At 38.7% G+C, this 14,489-nt stretch overlaps 1 protein-coding gene across 3 annotated transcripts in view; it reads right to left on the reverse strand.

The window, feature by feature from the left end:
• The window catches only part of LOC117475451 (FERM domain-containing protein 4B-like), a 55,576-nt gene extending 47,100 nt beyond the window's left edge, over positions 1-8,476 (reverse strand). For all 3 annotated transcript variants that reach the window (XM_034121661.1, XM_034121663.1, XM_034121662.1), the window contains exon 1: positions 8,256-8,476. The gene's annotated coding sequence lies outside the window, so the exon portion shown is untranslated. The remainder of the gene's footprint in view (positions 1-8,255) is intronic.
• Between the last annotated feature and the right edge of the window lie 6,013 nt (positions 8,477-14,489).

Consider the following 14,489-nt stretch of genomic DNA (forward strand, 5'->3'; position numbering starts at 1 on the left):
AGTCAAAGTAGGTGAACGGGGAGAGACATAGCAGGAACTGTAAAAGACATCACTGATCACCCAATCAATGAATCAATGTGTCTTTTTTGACATGGTTCAAATTCACTATTTGTACATCTGTGAAAGCTTTTAACTAATTATTCCAGATACACTGAACACATTTTCAAACCAGATTAGTTTAAAAGACATAGATAAGTGTATACCACCATCAATTCCCCCCAGTCTAACCTAATGCTGCCTTCCCCTGGGGATACAGTATTATCTTTCCTCCCAGTGCGCTTGACACCTGTTACAACTGTGACCCACTGCACACTACCTCTATATCCGCTTTCTATCACCAAACACTGTCCAGGCATAATTTACTTCTGCACATTGACTATGTCTAAGGTATCCTCACACTGGACAATTTTAGACGAGTTCCGAGTAAATTGTCTCTAATGTAAAGCCAAAGCTCATGATTTGGGTGTTAACACTGTACGATCTCATCATGACAACTGTCAATAAGATTCAAAGACTAAATCTCCAAGGCAAGTGTGTTTGCTATAGCAGGCCTGTAATGTAACAGTACTTTTCTCAATAACATGTGCATCCTGTTTGCTGAAACTTCCAAAAATAGGAAAGTAATTGATTGGTTCTGCAGACAATTTGAGGTGAGAATATACAATAGTCAGGGTTCATACACTTTTTCACCAATGATTTTCAATGACTTCTCCAGGACCTTTACCTAATTTTCCATGACCAAAAAAATTACTTTTTCTCAGCGGTACCACTGAAAATGGTTTATTTTAACATGGAACAGGAAAATAAGGTCTGCATATGAAACATGTTGTGCCCATCTAAAACAAATCCAATAGTAGGCTTACTAGCTTCTACACGCTAAAGCAACTACAATCTCTCACCAGCAAAATACCTCAACAGTTAAATGCCATTTTATGTTTCATTACTATACGATACAGTATTTATTATCATTATAGTATTACTATTTCAGCGATTAGATAAAATATAAATTATATTTGATGCAACTTTAGTTACATTTCCATGACTTTTCCAAAACTTTGGAAAAAATATTGTTTTCCATAACTTTTCCAGGGCCTGGAATTTGCATTTTGAATTTCCATGACTTTTCCAGGTTTTTAATGACCATAAGAACCCTGAATAGTGGATCGTGTTGAATAAACTTGTGGCGCTGCTTTAACTGTGCGGGAGTCTGACAATGGCTGACATGTCAATAATTCATGTAAATGACTGACCCACTGTCTGGTTGGGAGCAGTTGATCCAGCCATGATCAGTAAACGCTTTCCCTGTACACTCTTTGGAAAATGACGCCGCACGAAGCTGAAATGAATTCTAACTCTAAAATAAGTCAGCCCTAAATTCGTCTCCGAAACAGGCTTAAATTGTAGTTGCTGTGTGTCTTATATATAAGTGTGCAAATCCAGCTCTATGAGGTGTACTGCTGTTACAATGGAGTGCAGTACAGTAGGTGAAAGGGTAAACACACACATTCACACAGGTAACCCATGTATTTTAAAAGGAAGTAGCCAAGCCTCCCAGGAACACAATGCAACCTTGAAGAGACCTCTGGATCAAAGGCCATTTCTCTATTGAATTACGGGCTTTCCTCTGGCATATTTCCTTGTCATTGTGTCACCATGCACTGATATTGTTTCCTCCGTGTTGCTGCTAACATGCGCTCTGTCTCCACAGCTTTCTGTCCCTGACACAGGGCTCGGAGCGGCCTGCCTGAGTGGACCAGCGGGCGCTTGGTTTCGGTCCACGGGGCAGGGGGTAATGACTTCCCTCCCCTCGCCTGCTTCTCCTCCTCATCCCAAGTAGCAGCGGTGAAGGTGACTGCAGCTGGATGATTTCTTTCTTTCCAAACTGCAGGGGATATAAGCAGTGTCTGGGGTCTAATATAAACCCAGTAAATACAAAAGAGGCTCACATGACACTCACACAATTAATGGTGAATGCTAAGCTCTAGTGGGTGAGCACTTAAACCCTCCTTAGACAACAAAAAAGGGTTTTATATTTAGGTTTTTTATTTAGATTAAGGTCATTTGTATATAAGGAACATTTCACAAAGATGTTTTTTAATATTTGGTATTACTTGTATGTTATTGTATGCATTGTACATTATTATTTACTGATTTGTTCATTTTTGTGTCCCTAAATGGACATAAATTAATTAAAAGTACATTGCATTACTTGAAAGAAATGTAATATTTAAGGTGATGTGCATGCGTTTTACTTGTTATACATGTTAAGTGCATGCGTGTGTACAAGCCAAGTAGTTCATGTCTTATTTTATACAAAATCTTTCCAAAAGTATGGAAGAAAATGGTTGACAATGAAAAAAGGATGCAAGGCGCACTGTGCTCTATAACGACTTTGCTTAAAATGAACATAACCTTGTACCTTATACCATAGTATAATATCATAAGACTCAAAATAAGAAAATCAACATCACTATGAAGAACAGAAACAATATATCTCTTTAAATGTGATTCATTAATTCAAGTGTATCCCCATCACCACCTCTTCACAATACATTAGGACTTGAAAATGTACACCTCACTTTCATATCGCCAACACAGGCAAGGAGGATACAACGTCCATTTCTTTTGTCTACCACACCCACCCGAACCCCTCCCACACCATAAAACTACCAACAATACAACCCAAACTAAATTAACTAATTGAGGCACGGTTTGAAAAACGAAAAAGGCACAACAGGAACTTACTTTAAGGTTTGTGAGACTCAGAGCATCACATCTTCAAGTGTTTCTCCTTGCCTCAACCCTTCTGGCACTAAACATGTAAAAACAGCGTTGAGCACGATCGATCTCTGTGGATCCCAGGCTGTGGGGGTCTGCTTGTTTTTTTTCTTCCATGTACCTCTCTGTTTCTGCCTGAGAGGATAATAATAGCAGCTCAGGCCCTTTCCGTCCACCCCCTCCTCTTTTACCTTGCACACACTCACGGTGCAGGGAGTCTCATTCTGGTCATTACCTTTCAGGCTTTCAAACGTGCCCTCTACATCATCAGCACACAGCTCTCCTGGTGTGTGTTTAAGTGGAAAATAGGAAGAAATGGAGAGTGATCACAAGAGAGGAATGGATGGATGGATGGATATATGGAGAGAGGCACACAACAGCATAATTACAGGGAAGACCCGCCCCCTCCTCCTCTTTCCGAAAAACCTCCCAGGCAAGCCAACAGCAGAACAGAAAGAGAAAAAAGGTGGTGGAGGCTTTGTAGTGATTTTCATTTTCTCAGCCTCGCAGCAATTACATCCCAGTCTGAGAGACACAAGAGGAGGAGGAGGAAAACACAAACAAAAAGAGAGGGGTATTCTGCTCTGGAGTGTAAAGCTGCGTACATCTGTTGGGTTCATGGCCGCCTCTAGTGCCGCAGGTTGTGGATGAACCCACCATGAGGCGGGGGCTCCTCTTCTGGGATCTGTATCTCAGCTGCACACCTGTGCTACACCACGTTTAGATTTTAAATCCTGAAATGGTGGGTTAATTAGGAAATCTAGGTGGCGATCATCAGGAGAGACACAACAACCATTCTCAATAAAAGCATTCATTTTTCATTCCTTAAAAACTGTTCTCATTTCTTTTTAAGTATGCCACTTCCTCGTAACATTGCATATCAAAATTAAAGAGGCCCCATTATGCTTGTTTGGGTTTTCCCTTTCCTTATGTGTGTTGTATAGGTTTTTGTGCATGTAAATGGTCAGCAAAGACTAAAATCCTAATGTTTACCCTCGATTGGACACGTTTGTGTACCTCTTTAACAGAGGGATATAACTATAAGAGGTGAGGTGAGCTTTGTCTGAGTCAAACTGAGGACCTTGCAGGCCAGTATACTCCATTTGAAGTTCCTGTCAAATTGTCAAACTGTTTCCCCACACGTTTTTAAAACCGGAGGTCAGCAATATCTGCTATTTCCCTGACAATCGAAGATCTCTAACCTAACGAAGCACACCTGTCTGGAGTGTGGAGTTGAGAGAGCAGCCAGGGTTTAAACTTCCCTTACTACGATAAAAGTGAACACAGTTTGGTTTACTGTAAGAATTTTCTGCTCTTGTTAAATTGCAAATGTTCTGGTGTCACCTTGACAACTTAAATATTCCGTTGTTGTTTTCATTTATCATTCCAGTCAAGACAAACTAGAGAAACTACATAGCATACTGTTGAGCAACGTTAAGTCATAGGACTGCATTTTTATGTAACTGGCACGATTACAAATGCCAATCTGATTTCGTAGGATGGTTTCTTCCGGAACAGAACCAAGATATTTCAGTTTTGGTTTCGCTCAGGATCGAGTTTCTTACAAATGAAGAATGATTTCATCATGTTCAGTTTGAGACAACTTTTACTAAACAAAATAAGTTTAAATGTATTCATTTGAAAGTCAAGGGTTGTTCTTGCCGTAAGCAGCTGCATTTGAGTATTCATAATTATTGCTTTTTTATTTATTTTTATTTTTTTCATTTAGAACTATATTATGTAGCTATAAAAAATAGCATGTTTGCAGTTATTGAATTAAATGGAACACAGCTACATATTAACGTAATTGGTAAATGATGAAGTATAACCAACCGACTGGTTCACCTAATTTGTTGAGGTTGTTGTGCTGGCATATAGCATGCACTGTTGGAATTGTGATTAATTTCCCTCTACCATTCCCCCGGGACAGGAGGCTTTTACTCTGAAGTGCTCGGGTCAATAGCCACTGATACACATGGGTAACCTATAAATCCATCCCTGTGTCCTTTCTTTAAATAATTCATAAGGAGGTGGGTTTGGGCGCTGCATTTTGGGGGAGTTTGTCCACAAACATGGCATGTGTCTGTCCTTTAACAGATTGGAGCTTGTTTTAATGCATTCTCTTTCATCTAAATGATATGGAAACCATCTCCCAGAGGGAATTAGCAACCAGCTGAGAGCCTCTCTCCAGGGCTGATGCTAGTGTTTTCTGCTTTATTCTGAACGGGAATACCAAACAGACCAACCCTGAAAATCATTATTCACCACAGCCCCACATTAAAGGACAGAAATCCCTCAAAATCAAACAAAAGACAACAGTATTTTTGTCTCGTAAAACTCTCCGCACGTGGTATTTTTGGTATACAAGAACAGCACATTTCGGAAAACACAAAAGATGTTTCACAATGTCTGCTTTTTGCATGTGAAACTAAGGGCCAGACTCTTTGTTTTACTCAGGATTTCCTGTCTGAGGGGACAAAGCAGACATGACACAAGGAAAAGAGATGTAGCCTGTTGGTTTACAGCCAACGAGGAACAGATTCCTGTTGACACAACTTTCTGTATGAACCATGTTTGCAGTGATTATGTTACACAGGGTACTGGAAACACTGAAGACCTTTACGGTCAAAATAGGAACTCTCAGCAATTTTGTGGTAAAACGTATAGACTAAATCTTTTTACTAAACATAGATGTGGCCTCTGAACTGGATCTGGATTGATTTTCAGCCCATTGATTGCTGTTGACCCACAAACACACTGTCTAGAAAACACTCCAGTGTCTGACCCTGAATTAGGCCTGAAGCAGAAAGCCTGTTTACGTGTATTAAAGTGCTCACAACATCCATGTTTCCCCTCCTGACATCAGCTACGCAGTTATAGTTTTTTTACATTGCATCACCTGCACCTTGCATCAAGTGTAACGTGACATATTTTGTGTTTTGCTACAAGTTAAATGTTAAAGGCAACTTTTGAGAAATTAAATAACAGACTTTTCTTTTAGGTTTAAGATACGCAGCCTAATTTGATTCAGTGAGCTGCATTCATGTCTCTTTCCACTTGTTTTTGTCACAATAGCTTCTACTAACTCTCTAAATCACTGTTTAGCTAACAGTAGTTTAGCAGTTAGCAAAGGCTGCAGTTTATCAATAGCTTAGCATGTTAGCTAAATATCTATCTGACTAAACCACTGTTTAGCTAACAATAGTTTATCAGTTAGCAGAGCCTGCTATTTAGCAAAAGGGCCACTCTACCAATTTTCCAAAGGGTTGGCTCATGTCCAATGTGGCTCATGGAGGAAGTCATACCCTAAGGTCTAAACTGTAGGATCCAATGTTTTAGAGCTTAACTTAAAGGTAGGGTAGGTAAGTTTGAGAAACCGGCTCGAGATCGATAGAATTTGAAAATACACAACCGGAGAAAATCTGCCACTTCCTTATAGAGCCCCTCCTCCAACACACACGAACGCGCACATGACCAATGAGGGCACGAGATAAGTTTGTGCCCAGATGGAAGGCTGACAGGCAGGTAGGCCATCCAGTTATTTTAGCGGGGCCGGCTAAAATGATTGGTCGTACTTTTTACAGTATTACGGCTTCCACAGATGACATTTTTTTATGGATTTTTTGTCAAAGCACTTAAGATATTCATTGCTATCGGGATGTTAAGAGCATTCCATGGAATATAACAAAAAGTGTATCTCGAGCCAGTTTCTCAAACTTACCTACCCTACCTTTAAGCTAAGGCTAAAGGTCAGGATATCATGTCCTCAGCTTCTTCGGTTTTGATTATTATTTTTTGAATCCTTCCCTTGTGAGCCTTGCAACTTTCTGTAAGCGCGGTAGCCTACCCTTTTTGATTTCATGTTTTTAATGTTGTCTATGTTTTGAACAAATAGCATGCATAGCATTATCTTGATAAAGGTTTTTTTTTTTTGTTAAGTAAACAACACCATTAACTCATACCTGCACATATAAATCAATTGGGTGGATTTAATTTGCACACCTGTCACATGCCAGACTTTGATCAAGAGTCTGATCTGTTCTCAGAACCAGTCTGGCAGGAACTTGTTCTCTTGCAAAAGTGTTGAATTGTATGAACCAACATGACAACAGTATCGTATACCCTAACTGACAAATGCTCTCATTCAAATGTCTGGCAAAAAAATAAAGATGTGTGGGAAAGAAAAGGAAAAAATGCTGATGAACAACTTTTGAACACACAACAAGGCTTTTAGGAGGAGGTGGGAACACACCATGAGCTCAGGTCACACTGTCCCCAGGTTGACTGGTTGTTTAATCTCGTTTACTCGCCTTGTATGGATAAGGTTGTTAATGGCCCCTGATTGGCGAGCAGCAGCAGCGGTGTTGGAATATTCTGTGACGGTTAATAGCTTTATTGAATCGGAAGCGCTGACCCCATTAAAAGCAGCTGAACATCCCAGACTAAAGTCAACACAAAGCAGCGCTGCCTTTGCAGTTTGTCACTGTGTGAGTCAGAAAGAGAGGAAGCAGCACATGTTGCTCTCATGAGCACAAATTCAATCTGTACACTCCTGTGTCTTTGTTCTCTGTCACTCATACAATTAATGTCACCGTTTCCTCATGCCAGGCCTGCACATTACTTTTTACGTGTGATATATTTTAAGAGCTCTGTATTCATCCTGTTTTTTGCCGACCACAGCACCACACACACACACACACACACACACACACACACACACACACACACACACACACACACACACACACACACACACACACACACACACACACACACACACACACACACACACACACACACACACACACACACACACACACACCACACACACACACACACACACACACACACACACACACACACACACACACACAGGATATCATATGCCTGACTCCCCATTGTTTGGTTAGTCCAGGAAACAGGATATTCACACAGAGAGCACACGAGCTGACCACAGAGCCAAAACAGAGATTAAGTTTCATTTTTTTACTTTAAAACAGTAGACATTTTTCTCACTTACTTTCAGTTTCACTGTAATGTACCTGTCAACCACTTCACCTGTCCAAATAGAATCTATTAACAATTCTAATGTAGGTTTCTGACCAGCAAAGCATTCATGTTGACATGTCAACAGCTCCCAGCAGAAAGTAAAAGACATGATGAATGAAGGCTACCAGTTCACAGGAGGTGTGGGTCCATTTATAAACAAACAAACATTAGCAGTGTTTTGTATTGATATGGTGAAGCATAAGACAAAAGAACACCCTTTTCCCACAAAATATTGGATCAAATGGAGCAACAACGTACCAAAAATAAGCAATAAGTGCAAGTTATTTAAAATGTAAGATAACAAAACGCACCGTCAGAAAAGCTGTTACAGGTGATCACAAAACCGGATATTTTTTTTTTAAACTAACAAAAAAGAATACGATCCAACTGATTACACTGTATTTGTACGGATATGAATCGTTCCTAACCTTGTGTCTTTTGTTGTGATCAGATCGCTGCCACTTTATTGTCTGCGCGCGGAGCGGCACCGGGTCAGTCAGATAAATCCAGCTCCTCTCCTTATATGATGAGATTTACGCAGAATAAAAACAGGTTGGCAGTGGATGAAGAGTTGGTTTAGTTCATTTGCAAAGTCCAGGACGGGAAGCCTAGCGCCGTTCGGCATAATAACCTTGTCTGTTTCGCGCACTCACACAGTGTGTCAGTCCCATCCATCCACACTCCTCCTCCTCCTCCTCCTCCGCTTCACACATGCAGGATGGGACAGATGAATTTGGCGCTGCCTGTGCGCCACTGCTGGCCAGGGGGCGCTCTCTCTGCTGCAAACACTACTGATAGTGGAAATTAATTAGCTGTTTTGAATACAAAATTAAACACTCTCAAGGGTAAGGTTATCTGTTGTAAAAGATAAATGGATTTAAAACAACTGAAACAATTGTTTTACCATATCTCATCCTCAGTGTGTTAAAGCACATTTACTTTGTAGTATAGGACTATTGTCCCTACACACAAAAAGGTTTGATGAAATGTAGTATGTGTACTTTGCTTTAGTATTTTCTTTTAATTTCAACGCCGCTACGAACGATTCAAAGGGAGATATTATAATTTCTACTTTACTAAATATATTGTATAGCTTTTTACTTTTTTTGCATACAACACATACAATATGATGTGTTGTATTGAATTAAACTAACTAATAGTTTACGCAAGACAAACGTAATCAATTAGCCAATTGAGAAAAATAATTGGTATTTATAAATATCTATAATATCTATGCTATATCTATAGCATACATTTTGCTTTGACAGTTTATGTACATTTTGCTACTTACTTTTACTTAAGTAACCATTTGAATACCAGTAACAGAGTATTTTTACAGTGTGGTACTAGTACTTTCACTTGACTAAATTATCTGAATATGTTTTCCAACACAGCAAATAGGCTAACATGCACACTACGTTTAGACTTGCTCCATTTATTTATATTGTCTTTTCTTGTCAGATGCACAATGTATGTCCTGTTATAATCAAACAGAGGATGTAAGTCCAAAATTCATTCTCTTTTTGACTCTGTTTTTGGTCTCCACCACCTCAGAAAATCTATCTATCTATCTATCTATCTATCTATCTATCTATCTATCTATACCTATCTATCTATCTATCTATCCATCCATCTATCTATCTATCTATCTATCTATCCATCTATCAATATATCTATCTATCTATCTATACCTATCTATCTATCTATACCTATCTATCTATCTATCTATCTATCTATCTATCTATCTATCTATCTATCTATCTATACCTATCTATCTATCTATCTATCTATCTATCTATCTATCTATCTATCTATCTATCTATCTATACCTATCTATCTATCTATCTATCTATCTATCTATCTATCTATCTATCTATCTATCTATCTATCTATCTATCTATCTATCTATCCATCCATCCATCTATCTATCTATCTATCTATCAATATATCTATCTATCTATCTGTAAATGCTTCACTTTTGAAGTATTGAGAATGGGTTTTTTAGAACATTATTTGAAGCATTTAGACACATTGTAGATTTTCCAGTGAGTGCCCGCTGAGGGGAAGGAAAGGAGTGCCACACTGTTGTGGCTTCATGACAGGCTGAACAATGGAAAAGCTCGGTAATCCCCAGAAACTGCAGCAGCGAGGAAATGGGAGGAATGAAACTGTCCAGTTTATTGCAAACCAGTTGAACCATAGTGTCAGGGCAGCTACGAGGTGACGTTTCCCTCGACTATTTCAGCAGAAACCTTCAAGTGCAGGCAAAGGCATGAGTGTGTGTGTGGAACAAAATGCTTTCTCTAAGTCTAAATGAGTGACTCCAGGGACAGCCCCCCATCCCCCTCCCCATTTGTGAGGATTTCTGGTAGCCCGTGATTAGGCTCACCCCGGTGCCATGTGTGCACCGCCCCCCCCATCACCCCCACCCCCTACACTTGCACACCAAATCTCTGCCTGGCCTCAGCTCCCGTTGAGATTAGCCCACTAGCTATTGTTCTGATGACACTTCATATAAGCTATACTCTCATTATGTTAATACAAAGACAGCATTGCGTAACTGGGTGATTTTGAAGAATAACATATGTGTGGGGAATGTAGTGCAAAGAACACATGAAATGAAATCAAATAAGCAATACTGTTATTCACATCATGTTTAGAGTTACAATTTCTATTGTGTAGGAGGACACTAACACATGGTACATATAAGCTATCTCATTATGATAATTGAAATAGAGTATTGTGTATCTGGGTGATTTTAAAGAATAAAATATGTTTGGTATCATCTTGGAACGTAGTGCAAAAACCACATAAAATGTGAAAAATGTAATCCAAATGAGTACAATTTTAATCACATCATGTTTTGATATACATTTTCTATTTTTTAGAAGATGGGCACTGACAACACTACATGCTGTATAAGCTATACTCTCATTATGATACAGACAAAGACAGCACTGCGTAACTGGGTGATTTTGAATAACAAAATATATATATCATCTGGGAATGTTTTGCAAAGAACACATAAAATGCAAAAAAAATAAGCTTTTAAGAAAATGTCAATCAACATTCTGATGATTTTATTTGCTCAAGTTAAACAACTGACAAAACCAAATCCTGCAAACAGTCTAAATGTGTGTGTGTGTGTGTGTGTGTGTGTGTGTGTGTGTGTGTGTGTGTGTGTGTGTGTGTGTGTGTGTGTGTATTTGTGCAGAAGGAGGAAACTATGCATTTTAAAATACAAGCAGATTATGTTGTGCTTGGGAACAGATGTTAACATGGAGAGGTCTGCCCTCCTGAGAGCGGCCCCTCACTCACACACTGTCCCACCACACTCATTGGCCCGTTGTCAATGTGCATCCTGTCTCTCTTTAGAAGCACAACACTCCCTCCCCCCCCCCCCCCCCCCCCGCCCATTTCCAGGACAGATTAACTCTGCACCCCCTCTTCTTCCCATCAGCCTTGACCTTGATGGGCTGGTAATGTCATCTTCTTTTGTGCGTTGAAAGACATTGCCAACTTTCATGCTTCCCCTTTAAAGCACACTTTATGCATTCATGATATGAATAAAGAATGGATGACAATAAGAACCATCAACAATAAGTGAGCACTGACCCATCCGTCCCATCTCCGTCTTCTCAGCGGACCTCTAAGCAGGTCAGCTGTTGTTCTGCTGTCCTCCTGCCACCAGTCTTCATTGTTCTCCACAGCATGGCCACTTCAGTGTGTCTTTCGTGTTTTCCAGGTCATGGTGAAGGAATGAAATCGTCCTTGGCAGTGTGTTGCCTCCCATCCTCTGCATCTTCCTATGAAAAATGTAATAAAAGAAACTGGGGACCAGGAATACGTAAAACATTCTTGAAACAAACCATGTGTTGTTAAAATGACCGTATATGTAAAGCAATCTGTAAAATGTGCGATGACTTCACAACATTTGACTTATTTAACCTGTTTTGGTCCCAGACTGTTTATAAAAATGGAAACAAATGACAAAGTGAAACCTACCATATTGGTTTTTACGCCAAACATGTGGCCATTAAAATACATTTCTGTTTGTACATATACAAAAATAAGTGTCAGTTCATTATCTTAAAATCCCCTGAAACCCACTAAACTACTAAAAAAGTAATTACCTGTAAAAACAGGCCAGGACTTGTTGGAAAGAGGCCACATGAAGACATCTGGTTGTGAAAACTGCAGGGACTTTTGTGGAGTGTACTTCACCTCACTCAGTGCTAGATATGGAGATATACCTCCAATTTGGGTGTTGAAACTAAAATATTTAATGCGATGTCTGGAGGACTTTCCTGGAGGCTAAAGCAATTTCATTTGAATCTGAGGATCTGAAATCAAGAAAACGTACTCAACAAAAACCAAGCAGTGAATATTATTGAAGTCTAAATTATCTCTACCTGATTTGTCTCAACCTTCGATATGTATGTGTTTTAAATTGTCGTCTGTGTTTGGCAGATTAAAATGTCCTGAATGATAATATTTGTTTGTTGATTTACAATGTCCGATACCTGACTCAATAGCTTGGCAGTTTTTCGACAGCAAGGTAACTTTAAATGACGGCAGCACTGATCAAGGTTTTCTGTAGTCTGTTTACATTTTCTTTTCACATTCATTAACCAGTCTTCTAACACTTCCAGAGCCCATACCGTGTTCCCATTAGTGTTTACTTCCTGTCTGTCTTCTTCTGTTGATTTCTCTGACGTCCATGTCTGTTAACCGCTTTCTTTCTCTTGTTCTCTTTTCCTTTTTTTTTTTACTGGGGACAGTTTAGCCATCATGAATCAAATTGATATAACTGAATATAGTCCTTTGGTCCTCATAGCAACAGCCTGTTCTCCTTAGCACTGGTCTGGTTAGCAGAAAAATAACAGACCCCTTGAAAGCCCAAATCGAGATTGAGTATTCAACTAAACCGTGTAATAAAGTGAATGAATGAAATAAAGTTATGATCAGTGCATGCATGTAGATAGATAGATAGATAGATAGATAGATAGATAGATAGATAGATAGATAGATAGATAGATAGATAGATAGATAGATAGATAGATAGATAGATAGATAGATAGATAGATAGATAGATAGATAGATAGATAGATAGATAGATAGATAGATAGATAGATAGATAGATGGATAGATGGATAGATAGATAGATAGATAGATAGATAGATAGATAGATAGATAGACAGACAGATAGATAGATAGATAGATAGATAGATAGATAGATAGATAGATAGACAGACAGATAGATAGATAGATAGATAGATAGATAGATAGATAGATAGATAGATAGATAGATAGATAGATAGATAGATAGATAGATAGATAGATAGATAGATAGATGCTGCTGTAACAAAAACAATTTCCCAATTTGGGATCAATAAAGTACGATCTATCTATCTATCTATCTAGATGGATAGATAGATAGATAGATAGATAGATAGATAGATAGATGGATAGATAGATAGATAGATAGATGGATAGATAGATAGATAGATAGATAGATAGATAGATAGATAGACAGACAGATAGATAGATAGATAGATAGATAGATAGATAGATAGATAGATAGATAGATAGATAGATAGATAGATAGATAGATAGATAGATAGATAGATAGATAGATAGATAGATAGATAGATAGATAGATAGATAGATAGATAGATAGATAGATAGATAGATGGATAGATGGATAGATAGATAGATGGATGGATAGATAGATAGATGGATAGGATTTCTTATTAGCTTACAATATACCTTCTTGACAATGAGTGCAGTGCCTGTTCCCTGCTGCCTATTTTCTATTCTCTGTGCAAACTTTACTAATATTAAATGTGTCTCATAATTGCACTAGTTTTTAGATGTTCTCTGGTGCAGAAACATTGTTTTTGACATCATCATCAGTCATGTATTACTACTCTTTGTGCACGTTGTTTTTTCAGAGCATTTTTATAACATTATAGTGGTGGGGAACATGTCCTTAGCGTCCTGAGCATTAATGAAGCAGGCCTATGTGTGTTGTCCCCTGAGTGACTTTGAGTGTATAGCTGCTGAAAGGACCTTGAGTCTGCTTGTACTGAAGTGTCCTGCTTCCTCACGTAGTCTCGGTGTAATTAGGTTATCGTGCAGTGAGAAGTAAAGGGCGCACAGACCAGGGTGTGTATGACGGCCATACTGAGACGTGTTATTTCTTGGCAATCACGTCTCATGACTTTCACTTTTCATTTGGCTGAAAACATAATGTGATCACACTGTGAGAGAATTGAAACAATGTTTTCGGATTATCAGGACACAGCTGGGAAGACCTTGTGCGTCATCAGGAAGCTGAGTAATGAGTAATGATCTGACTAAATAAGATGCTAAACTCAAAACTTTCTCTGCCTTATTCATTGTTTGGTTCCATTATTTCTAATTAAAGGTTATTTGCTTTCTATTCACAATCTTTATAACTACCGGTGGTCTAGCATTAAGATAATTACTTTTTGTATTACTGAAACTTTATGTTTGAATGTGAAAATGTGACAATATCTCATAAATGTGCGCTAATTTGTATACATTTGCGGAACAGAAATATGATCCTTGGATGAAGCCAGGTTCAATTGATTCATTTTGTTTATTCAAGTCAAACGTTTTTACAGAGGAGCAATTTG

This window comes from Trematomus bernacchii, unplaced genomic scaffold, assembly GCF_902827165.1.
Source record: "Trematomus bernacchii unplaced genomic scaffold, fTreBer1.1, whole genome shotgun sequence".
NCBI classification, from domain to species: Eukaryota; Metazoa; Chordata; class Actinopteri; order Perciformes; family Nototheniidae; genus Trematomus; species Trematomus bernacchii.